The sequence below is a fragment of the Schistocerca americana genome, chromosome 2 (assembly GCF_021461395.2).
Source record: "Schistocerca americana isolate TAMUIC-IGC-003095 chromosome 2, iqSchAmer2.1, whole genome shotgun sequence".
NCBI classification, from domain to species: Eukaryota; Metazoa; Arthropoda; class Insecta; order Orthoptera; family Acrididae; genus Schistocerca; species Schistocerca americana.
The window spans coordinates 581273547-581286731 of record NC_060120.1 but is presented as its reverse complement, the minus strand read 5'-3'; positions in this window follow the sequence as shown (position 1 = coordinate 581286731).

The following is a 13185-nucleotide window of genomic DNA, read 5'->3' as shown; positions in this document are numbered from 1 at the left end:
TCTTCTACAGACCTACGGTACACTGCTGCAAGAAGGGGTACAAGTTCCTTCGCATACTCTGTGCAAAATCGAACTGGTATCCCATCAGGTCCAGCGACCTTTCCTCTTTTGGGCGATTATAATTGTTTTTCTATCCCTCTGTCATCCATTTTGATATCTACCATTTTGTCATCTGTGTGACAATCTAGAGAGGGAACTACAGTGCAGCCTTTCTCTGTGAAACAGCTTTGGAAAAAGACATTTAGTATTTTGGCCTTTAGTCTGTCATCCTCTGTTTCAGTACCATTTTGGCCACAGAGTGTCTGGACATTTTGTTTTGATCCACCTACCACTTTGACATAAGACCAAAATTTCTTATGAAATATTTAATTATAGTGTACGTAAAGATGTATACTGTGGCAATGAACCATGAGGCCTACTCATAAAGGATAACGGGGACATACCCGCCATTTGCTAAGGATATAGGGCAGGCGTACCTACATAGAGATAGGATGACCTGTGGCCTGATGAACAGGGGTGTCTTATAAAGGAACGTACCTACCAGAACGGAAGGAGGAAGTGCACTGATAGAGTCAACACACATGCAAGGTATAGGTACTGATCCTAGAGGGAAACAACAGTAACATGACAGAAATCACGCATTTAATCGGAATTATTCTGGTAAGTTTGAATTCTCTATACCACTAGCTTTATTATGTTTTAGGTAAGTTTACAAGTGTCAAAAGGGAACACTTTTATTTTGCCCAGAGTTCCTCCAGGCTACAGACTACTATAAATAATGATACTAGTATGTGCTAAGGAAAAAATAGTACAAGGAATCAGAATAAAGAATAAAGTACTCAAGTGTCCTGAACACCTGGAATTTATGATTGGATAAAGAGCAGAAAAAAGAAAAAAAATTGTTCCTCGCAATTTTTAGATATTGAAAGAGCTAACTCCAGCATTGCTTGAAATATTCACATTTTATAATTAAAGTAAAATGAACAAAATAAGGAATAGCTAAATAAAAAGAAAAAGAGTATTTACGGTTATTAAAAGAACAAGGTATACTAAATTGTTAAGGCTTTTGTGGCCACTTGTTGACAAACTGCCTATTGACTTCTGTATCGGGTTCTTCAGCCGACGTTCATCTAATGATTTTTCTGACGTTTCGCCAGCACGAGTGGCTGACATTGTCAAAGCTTCACCCTCCATTGCCAGTGGTGAACTGGAGCCAAGCTTGTGGCCGCAGACTATATGTACCTGGCGCGCCAACGTCTTGAGGGCTTCTCCGCGGTCATTTCCGGTGCAGTTCTCCTCTTGCTACCTGCGATGGTCGTTTGCTGCAGTACAGGAAGCCAGGATCCATTTACCTTAAGGCTTTCCTCTTTCTTGTTGAAACTGTTCGCGTGTTTTTGTATTTATACAGCTTCTCTGAACAAGCGCGTGTGATAGTGCTTCTCTACACACAGAACTTCCGTGTCGGCGAATTTTATTACGTGGTCAGTCTCATTCAGTGCGTGCTCTGGCACGGCCAATTTATCCACCTGCCCCAACCTGCAATGTTGCTTATGCTCTTTGATCCTGGTGTTAATGGATTGTCCAGTCATTCCGACATAAACTTTTCCACATGTGCATGGTATACGGTATATTCCCGACATTGCAAGTGGGTCTCTTTTCTCCTTCGCCAATCTAAGACACTCTTTGATCTTGCTTGTCGGTTTGAAAATCATCTTTATGCCATGTTTGCGCAATATACAGCCGATTCTGTCCGTCACTCTGGGAATGTATGGCAGAAAGGCCGTACCCAACATTTCTTTTCTTGTTCCTTAATTCGCTGAGTGTTTAGCTCTGTTACACTTCTAATGTAATTTGTGGAGAACCCATTGCTCCTCAGAACAGTTTCCAGGTGGTGCATTTCTCTTTTGAGGTGTTGCGGCTCACATATTCGTCCTGCTCTCGTTACGAGCGTACTAATCATGCCTCTTTTCTGGCTTGGGTGGTGGTTTGAAAGTTTGTGCAGGTATCAGTCCGTGTGTGTCGGTTTTCGATACACGCTGTGTCCCAGGTTTTTGCCGTCCCTTGTGACCAGCACATCTTGAAATAGCAGTTTCTTGTCCTTTTCTACTTCCATGGTAAATGTTATGTTGGCATAGAGGCTGTTCAAGTGTCTTAGGAAGTCACCGAGCTGTTCTTCACCATGGCTCCACACCACAAAAGTATCGTCGACGTACCTGTACCACACCTTAGGTTTGCAAGTCGCCGAGTCCAGTGCCTGTGCTTCGAATTGTTCCATGAAGAAGTTGGCCACCACTGGACTGAGAGGACTACCCATGGCGACGCCTTCCAGCTGTTCGTAGAAATCGCCATTCTACGTGAAATAGCTCGCGGTGAGACATGCATGGAAGAGCTTTTTGATGTCTTGCGGGAACATGGAACCGATGTGCTCCAGAGCGTCACTGAGTGGCACTTTCGTAAATAACGAAACAACATCAAAGCTGACCAGGATGTCGTTTGGTGCAAGTTTCAGTTTCTTCAGCTTCTCAATGAAATGTCCTTATTCCTTAATGTATGTGTCGGTCTTCCCTACGTGTGGCTGGAGCAGAGAGGCCAAGTGTTTTGCCAGTTTATACATTGGTGAGCCAGGAGTGCTAACGATCGGTCTCAGTGGAACGTTGTTCTTATGGATCTTGGATAATCCATACAGCCGAGGTGGTAGGGCTTCTGTGTTGAGCAGGTTTCTCTGTATGTCCACCGGCAGAGAAGATGCCTTGATTAATCGATTCGTATTCCGAGTGATACGCTGCATCGGATCTGCGCTTAGTTTTCGGTACGTCATCGGATCTAATAGTTCTCGGATCTTTTGCTCATAATCTTCGGTCTTCATTACGACGGTCGCATTCCCCTTATCGGCAGGCAGTACCAATATACTCTTGTCGGCGTTGAGATTCTTAATGGCTTGTACCTCTTCTTTCTTCAGGTTGCAAGCTGGTGGTTTTGCTCGGCGCAGTATTCTCGCTGTTTCAGTGTGTATTTCCTCTGCCCTTTCATAAGGAAGGGTCCAAATGGCTACTTCGGTGTTGGCAATGATGTCCTCCATGGGTATAGTTCTCGGGATGATAGCGAAATTCCCTCCTTTTTGAAGAACAGACACTTCCTCTTTGGTCAAAACCTGGGACACAGCGTGTATCAAAAACCAACACACATGGACCGATACTTGCACAAACTTTCAAACCACGACCCGAGCCAGAAAAGAGGCATGGTTAGTACGCTCGTAACGAGAGCAGGACGAATATGTGAGCCGCAACACCTCAAAAGAGAAATTCAACACCTGGAAACTGTTCTGAGGAGCAATGGGTACTCCACAAATTACATTAGAAGTGTAACAGAGCTAAACACTGGAACCAGAAAAATAAATGTCGGGTACGGCCTTTCTGCCATACATCCCCAGAGTGAGGGACAGAATCGGCTGTATATTGTGCAAACATGGCGTAAAGACGATTTTCAAACCGACAAGGAAGATCAAAGAGCGTCTTAGATCGGCGAAGGAGAAAAGAGACCCACTTGCAATGTCGGGAATATACCATATACCATGCACATGCGGAAAAGTTTATGTCGGAATGACTGGACGATCCATTAACACCAGGATCAAAGAGCATAAGCGACATTGCAGGTTGGGGCAGGTGGAGAAATCGGCCGTGGCAGAGCACGCACTGAATGAGACCGACCATGTAATAAAATTCACTGACACGGTAATTCTGTGTGTAGAGAAGCACTATCACACACGCTTGTTCAGAGAAGCTGTAGAAATACAAAAACACGTGAACAGTTTCAACAAGAAAGAGGAAAGCCTTAAGGTAAATGGATCCTGGCTTCCCATACTGCAGTGAACGACCGTCAGAGGTAGCAAGAGGAGAACCACACCGGAAATGACCGCGGAGAAGCCCTCAGACGTTGCCGCGCCAGGTACATATACTCTGCAGCCGCGAGCTCGGCTCCAGTTCACCACCGGCAATGGAGGGTGAAGCTTTGACAATGCCAGCCACTCATGCTGGCGAAACGTCAGAAAAATCATTAGATGAACGTCTGCCGAAGAACCCGAGACAGAAGCCAATAGGCAGTTTGTCAACAAGGTATACTGTTGAAATATGAATTGATATTATATGTGATATAAATGTACATAATGATGGTATATAAAATACACGAGGGGGGGAATATGTAATGCTTTGAGAACTTCCATGTAAATTCTAGAACCACTTGGGCTTCCTCCGTCTTGAACCCATGATATTTTAAATAGAAGTGTGAGAGAGATGAATCCGACCTACTGTGCATTGCATGTTTGTGTGTGCATGCCTAAAAACAGTCACGAACAAAATGCGGACGCGGCGGCTGACACGTACCTGCTGCACGATCCATAGAGTTTCATTGTATGTGTAGAGAAGAGCCTGTGCTATTCTTTCCTGGTTTAGTGACTGTGATGACTGTTAAGAGCAAATTAAGAAATGAGATTAGATTTTTAAGTAATTCATGTGCTGGACTTGCTAGAAGCAAGACATGTTCATGTTTTCTGGTGGTTATTAAACCAACCCTGTTGTAAATGTATCTTAATAGAGTCTAATGTTCGACAACTTGGCTGACTCGCACGAGTTCGAATATTTATATGAGAAATAGTGAATTTGTTTTTTGTGGAAGTTGAAATATACCATGACTAACTAAAAGTATCCTTCGAGTACCAAATTATTTCAAGAGTAGAGAGAGAGTCTGATAAATTCGCTTAACCAGTATTATTCTTCAGAGAAGAATGAATTATTTGTTTAAATAATGAAATTAACAGATATAGTTATACAAACAATACTTTTGATGCACCTGGTAATTATTTTGGAGTTAATTAAGGGCTGGCTTTGCTAAAATGTTTTTGAATAGAGACAAATAAATTCTTAAAGAATCCTAGTCATTCTTTTTCCAAATGTTTATAATTAGTAGAAAATTTATATTTGTTCATAAGACAACAATAGAATTTAAGTCACAAAATAATTACTGATTTCACCCTACAACAAAAGATATTAACTAGGAATAGTCAAAATAAATTAGGAAATTGATTACATACACCAAACTAAGTGCAAAATTAGATCTGGTGCTACAGTCCAAGATTGAGGGCAACCTCTCCCTTTTATGGAAATACAGATTATACTCATGTATGTTAATGGTAATTAGGCAAAAATGAAAATAAAATGAATTTAAGGAGGCAGATGACAAAATAAGAGAGGAAGTAAAAAGATCCCAGCTTGCTTTGTCACACTGTCTCACAACGTTGCTGCGTACTCCCCCAGGCAACACTGCAGCTTCTTTTCTCACTCCTGCCTTGATATCCTTCCCTATCTCACATCTGTTCTGTACCCCCACTACCCAGCCCAGCCGGGAATGCTGCTCATGCGACCTGACCTTGCTACTCGGGGCCGACAAAGGCCATATGTGTGTGTTATGCATGTATGAGTATGTATGTTTTTCTAAATCTGAAGAAGGACTTTGTCCTATAGTACTATCTACTTTTAAATGTGCCTGTCTGTAGCGCAGTGCCCCATCTGTTTGGTGAGTGACAGTCTATCTGAATTCAAGTGGTTCAAGTAGAAGAAAAGATCTGTGGAAAAAGTGACTATTCAAGGCCTAAATGGCTTCATGAATTCAACCCTGAAACTTGGGAGGGGCCTAGGTTTATAACAAACTTAGGTTGTATGTTTACACTGATCTCAGATGCTGTAAGTGTATCTGTTGGAACTGCCCCATATACATTACTTGGTCAACTTCACTGTTGACACCCTTTGTGCAGAATGAAGAAAGTGATAAAGAAATCAGCTTTGAGGAAATTGAGGGCCTCAGAGTCAGCAGTGATTAAATTAATTTATTGTTGACATCTGAGAAATGATGGTGACATCATTCAGGATACAAGAAATTAACAGAATAATGCCAATACACTCTTACCAGATGAAGAAACACCCCCATTTCTGGAAGCTTTTGTTGCCTGTTTGTGTTTATTATGTGCTGTAGCTTACTAAGTGGATTTTTTTCCTATATTTACTTCTGCAGTATCACAGCATTATCTGATAGCACATTACATTTGAAAAGCTTTGAGATGTGGCTTCAAGTTTACTGTTAAGTTTGCAACAGTTTCCATGATTTATGATTATGTTGTTTCTTCATTGTAACAACTGCATCATTCTTGAATTCAAGAACTGATTTCTCCTGGACACATCTCTTCAAAGAAGCAGTCTTCATTTGTGTGTGTGTGTGTGTGTGTGTGTGTGTGGAGAGGGGGCATAGGAGATTCTTAATGAAGGTCAAGGGGACAGTTCCACAACACATTAGCATTACAAGGTCTCTTCAAAAAAATGCAACTTTTTTTCCTTGAAATGACAATGCAGTAGCTCAGTGATGCATCACTGGCAGCACTGTATCTTTCACAGTCTGCAGAGTAAATACACTGTTGTTATGTTGTTCCTTTCCAAATTTTATTTTTGAGTGTTAAGTGGTACAGTGTTCATGACAATATTTGTACTGGTTAATTAGGAACAGTGACTCAATATGAAATTTTGTGTGAAGGTGGATGAAACATTTGAACTTTAGAAGGGAACTTACCTTGATTATACTTTCAGTGTAATTCAATAGTACTAGTGGTTCTCCCAATTCAAAAGTAATTGACATTCAACTGAAAATGACCTTTAACTAGGGAGACCTTTGACCTCAATTGGTGACATTCACATTCTGAATTTCAGGTATCTGATGGGTGTTAACTATCAAAGAACTTTCAGAAGTGGGAATCTTAGTTGGTAGTTATATTTTAACTAAAAAATTGAGTATGAATCACCTGCAGAAGGAACATTGAGTGTTTGCAAGGAACTCCTTGAACAATCTGACAGTGATTACACATTCATGCAAAGGATCATGGCAGAAGACAAGTCTTGAATATCCATTCATCACAGTTGGTTGGAAAATGATACTGACACCAAAACAAGCACATTGCTATCAATCTAGTCTCCAAATAATGCTCAGACTTTTGTTTTTCATTTTTATCTACTTTCATTACCAGTGGAACTGTGAATTTTTAATTTTTGCCTTAAGAACAAAAAAGTATTCATTATTTTATTTAGATAGTGAATGCCAAAACTACAAAAATAAATAAATAAAACATGACACAGAGAATTAATACATAAAACAAACTTACAAGAATATTAACAAACTAGTATAAAATTATAGGAAATGAACATTTAGAGAGTTTGTTAGCATACAGTTTCATAAGAGCTCTATGCCCAGGGATCTGAAATGTGTAGTAGTCTGCCTGTTGTCACCTAAGACCTGAGGGAATTTTACTAGGCAACATATTAAGCCAGGGAACTCATGTTGATTTTAGTGTGCTATTGTCAATTTATTTGTGCTATTTAGCTGGATAACAATCTTTTTGACCTTACTGCATCTAGCCCACACAGGAGCACAGTATTCAGCAACACAATTACTTGTGGTGCTGTACGTAAGGTGACATTTATGCATCCCATTTGTTGTTCCAATCAGCTTCCCAATAATAGTTATAAGTTTACTCTTCTGTTCAGGTGTTCCCTAAATGCTGGAGAGTGGTCGAGTATTAAGTCTAGCTATTTAATCTGGAGGTTGTCAGTTTCCTGTTGATAATGCCACAAAATCTGGTGTAGCAGTTATTGTCCATGGCTACCAATGTGCTGGTCACCTATTTGATTCACACCTTCTGCAATGATGTGTGATTTACCACTTCTGATTTCTGGGAAGTTATGAGGATTACTTATTTATTGAATATTGTAATCTGCTATACCATTCTTTGTGTATATAAATAAGAACTCTCTCTCCATTGAAGCAAGCAGTTCAGCAGTTTCGTGTGTGTTTATTAAATGTGATTTCAGTGTGAAGTGTTAGTTTTTGTTGATGACCCTACTCTTATAAGTGGTACGCAATTCCTAGTTCTAAATAATATAGACTGGTGGCGATGCATGGTATCTCAGGTAGCGACACCACTGTGGCTCCAATAAGCCTAGAAAAAGTTTGTGCTTCCATGAGCAGGAACTTGAAAATGAACAGTACATTCCTCCTACAGTTTACTCTGTCAAAGTACTAATGGATACAAAAACAGATACAAATCAGGGATGCAGGAGTATTTCCAGTATATGATGGAATAGCTTAACAGACATCACCACATTTCTAAATACACTGAGGTGATAAAAGTCATGGAATACCTCCTAATATCACTTCGGATCTCGTTTTGCCTGGCACAATGCAGCATCTTGACGTGGCATGTACTCAACAAGTTGTTAGAAGTTCCCTGTAGAAATATTGAACCATGCTGCCTCTATAGCTACCCATATTTGCAAAGGTGTTGCCAGTGCAGGATTTTCTGGATGATCTGACCTCTCAGTTATGTCTCATAAATGTTCAATGGGACTCATGTTGGGTGGTCTAGGTAGCCAAGTCATATAGTCAAACTAGTCTTGAAGAATAGTGGCCTGGTGACAGTTCCATCATTATTTGGGAACATGAAGTCCACGAGTGGCTGCATATGGTCTCCATGTAGCTCAACATAACCATTTCCAGTCAATGATTGATTCAGTTGGACCAGAGGACTCAGTCCATTCCATGAGTAAACCGCCCACATCATTTTAGAGCCACCGCCAGCTGACACAGTGCCTTGTTGACAACTTTGGTCAGTGGCTTCATGAGGTCTGCACTAGGATTTTTGATATTTTTAAAAATATTGAGTATCCAGTATATCAATATTTAAGCCTTGATATACTTTAAAAAAATATTGATATATTGGCAGGAAAAATATCGATGTATCGTCTATAAAAAATATTGGCTGCACCTTGTAACTACACTGCCAGTTTTAGAGCTGTATATTTAAGTATTGACTTATTATTAGATATTCTGTACACAAACAAGATAGTAGCCAGCTTATTCCCCTTAGGGCAATAACTGAAAGGAAAGTGATGTGCATTCATGCTTGGCGGTAACAACTTTGCTAACAATGGTAACTGCTAGTAAATGGTACAATAAAAGGTGTCCAATGGATCCGTCATTCAGTTTTGACACATATCAGATTTGTCTGGAACATTTACTGTTGACTTCCCTGTTTTTCTCATATCTGCAAACGCCAGAGACCTAGTAGTTATAGTGCCAAAATTGCAAGGCGAAGTTAAACACAGCAGCTTCTATTGGTTGCGCTGAGTGCCAATCACGTCAACATTTCTACTCACATGTCTCCGCCCACCACATAGACCAATCTTGTCATTTAGATTTTTGTTAATCATTTTCAGCAACTGTTTTTGAAGAATGCTAATGTGAAGAAATAGCACACTAGTTGCATTAAAAATTGGCTTTTATGCAACTGGTGTGCTATTTCTTCATATTAGATGTCTTGTTTTTCTATTCACACTCCCTCCCCACTGCACTCAGACTACTTTTTTGTGCCACATACACTTGTTTCACACAGTTAAAGAGAAAGACTGGCCATGATGAAAGCTCAAAAAGTAGTAAGACTCGTTCACACAATGAAAGTAAAATTATGTTCTACTACAATTTCAAAAAGAACAGATTCAAATATATATAACAGAGGGAAACATTCCACACGGGAAAAATACATCCAAAAACAAAGATGATGTGACTTACCAAACGAAAGTGCTGGCATGTCGATAGACACACAAACAAACACAAACATACACACAAAAATCAAGCTTTCGCAACCAGTGGTTGCTTCATCAGGAAAGAGGGAAGGAGAGGGAAAGACGAGAAGATGTGGGTTTTAAGGGAGAGGGTAAGGAGTCATTCCAATCCCGGGAGTGGAAAGACTTACCTCAGGGGGAAAAAAAGGACAGGTATACACTCGCACACACACACATATCCATCCACACATACACAGACACAAGCAGACATTTGTAAAGGCAAAGAGTTTGGGCAGAGATGTCAGTCAAGGCGGAAGGTGTACACGATCAAAGGCAGAGCCACGTGTGAAAGCACCCACGTGATTTACCAGCTGACCTGCCTACACTGTGAAGCTTTCTATGTGGGAATGACCAGCAACAAACTGTCCATTCACTTGAACGGACACAGGTAGACAGTGTTTGTTGGTAATGAGGATCACCCTGTGGCGGTCCACCCCGGTAGCAGAGTGGTCAGCGTGACAGACTGTCAATCCTAAGGGCCCGGGTTCGATTCCCGGCTGGGTCGGAGATTTTCTCCGCTCAGGGACTGGGTGTTGTGTTGTCCTAATCATCATTTCATCCCCATCGACGCGCAGGTCGCCGAAGTGGCGTCAAATTGAAAGACCTGCACCAGGCGAACGGTCTACCCGACGGGAGGCCCTAGCCACACGACATTTCCATTTACCCTGTGGCTAAACATGCCTTGGTACATGGCCAGCACGTCTTGGCACAGTGTTACACCGTCCAGGTACCTGGATACTTCCCACTGACACCAACCTGTCAGAACTCCGGAAATGGGAACTTGTCCTTCAATATATTCTGTCTTCCCGTTACCCACCAGGCCTCAACCTCCGCTAATTTCACGTTGCCGCCGCTCATACCTCACCTGTCATTCAGTAACATCTTTGCCTCTGTACTTCCACCTCAACTGACATCTCTGCCCAAACTCTTTGCCTTTACATATGTCTGTACGTGTGTGTGTGTGTGTGTGTGTGTGTGTGTGTGTGTGTGTGTGTGTGTGTGCGCGCGCGCGTGCGCGTGAGTGCATACCTGTCCGTTTCTCCTCCCCCCCCCCCCCCCCCCCCCCCCCCCAGGTAAGTCTTTCCGCTCCCGGGATTGGAATGACTCCTTACCCTCTCCCTTAAAACCCACATCCTTTCTCCATATATGTATAAAGTGACTTACCAAACGAAAGAGCTGGCAGGTTGATAGACACACAAACTCTTTCCTGATGAAACAACCGTTGGTTGCGAAAGCTTGAATTTTGTGTGTACGTTTGTGTTTGTTTGTGTGTCTAGCGACCTGCCAGCACTTTCGTTTGGTAAGTCACATCATCTTTGTTTTTAGATATATTTTTCCCACGTGGAATGTTTCCCTCTATTATATATATAATTTTCAGTAAAAACTTGATGTATTGATATATTTTCCAAAAAATCTCGATATATATCAGTGATATTTTTTTTCCTGATGTATCGATATTGTAATGACAAGCACTCATTTCAATATCGATATATAGAGAAAAAATATATCACTGATATATATTGACATTTTTGGGAAAAAATATCAATACATCAATATTTTATCAACAGCCCTATTCTGCACCATACTTGAACCCTAGTATCAGCTCTTACCAACTGAAATCAGGACTCATGTGACCAGGCCATCATTTTCCAATCATCTAGGGTCCAACTGATGCGGTCATGAGCCCAAGAGAGGTGCTACAGGCAATGTTGTGTTGCTAACAAAGGCACTCATGTCTGTTGCCTACAGCCATAGCCCATTAACACCAGATTTCACTGCACTGTCCTAATGGACACCTTTGTCGTATGTCCCACATTCATTTCTGAGGTTATTTCACATAATGATGCTTGTCTGTTAGCACTGATGACTCTAAGCAAACGCCACTGGTCTCAGTTGTTAAATGAAGACTGTCAGCTACTGTGTTGTCCATGGTGAGAGGTAATACATGAAATCTGGTATTCTCGGCACACTCTTGACACTGTGGATCTCAGAATATTGAATTCCCTAATAATTTCTCAAATGGAATGTCCAACACGTTTACCTCCAACTACCATTCCCTGTTCAAAGTCTGTTAATTCCCATAATGTGGCCATAATCATATTGGAAATTGTTTCACATGAATCACCTAAGAACAAATGACAGCTCCACCAGTGCACTGCCCTCATATATCTTGTGAATACGATACTACTGCCATCTGGATATATCCATATCACTATACCATGACTTTTGTCACCGCATTATATAAGAGGTTGAATGATTTGTGTCTTGCCTCTATTTACTTGGACAGTACATCCCAATGGTGCTTTAAGAAAAACAAGGAAGAGCTTCAGAGTTGGGACAAATTTTAGATGGAAAAAAGGTAAAAAGCAATAGTAAGTCTGCATGGCTGTAGATCAGCAAAAAAAATAGCATTCAACACCATGGGAAAATAACAGAGTCATATATATTCTTTGTTCTGGTACTGTCATATGCAGTGAATGCAAATAACAGAAGCTGACCTAGTTTCACATCTAAGAAAGGATGTGACAGAGGATTTCTTTCAGAAGATGTTGCTACAAAGAGAACTTAATTATGTAGTTCCAGCATATCAAGGTAACATGCCAGAAAAGATTATGCCAAAAAACATTTGACAGGTTTCTGAATATCATACAGATGACAGTCATATAAGACCATCAGTACTGAACATCACTAATTAAGTGAGTAACAAGAGACAAGACACTAAAGTTTATGAAGTCTGTTAATATCAAACCCAGGTGGCTAGATACAGCACTATTTATCAAACCCAGCCATGAGGAGGCAGTATTGTTAATTCAAGAAGCAGTTCTAACATTGTAAACAATTTTTAAAGAGAAATCAACATTTAGGAATTGAGTCAGAAACCCTGAATGTTTGCCACAATTGTCAGACTACACCCAAGGTTCTCAACACAGATACAACTGGTTCCCTGACCAGTTCAACCCTACACAGAAATATGACCATTTGGAGAATGAAGAACAACACACCATTATATTCCCATTGTGGATGCCTTGAGCACATTATACACTATTGTAAAGAAAGAACAATGTTCTATGACTATTACACTGCAAGATATCAACAACAAGGCAGTTCTGCTCATACCAGGAAATTGCACATGATTACAGCCACCTGTGAGATGCAGCTCATTGCTTTGTCCTTGTTGAAATCACTCACTAACACACCACATTGGTTCTCTACAATTCATGGGTTCTTAACACTTATCCAACTAATGAAATCTGGAAAATTAAATAAGGTAGCTGTATATGGAAATAAGGCCACCACAGATGATAATCCTTCATGGGCAACAGCTGCTGAGATATTAAGTGTTATTAATAAACAAACTTTTCAGGCATTAGTCAATTCAGGAACCATTTTCTGTGACATTGGATGCTTAATTTTGCCAGATGAAGAAGATTATGCTCCAATATTAAAAGGCCATTGAGCTGAAGGTTGCAAA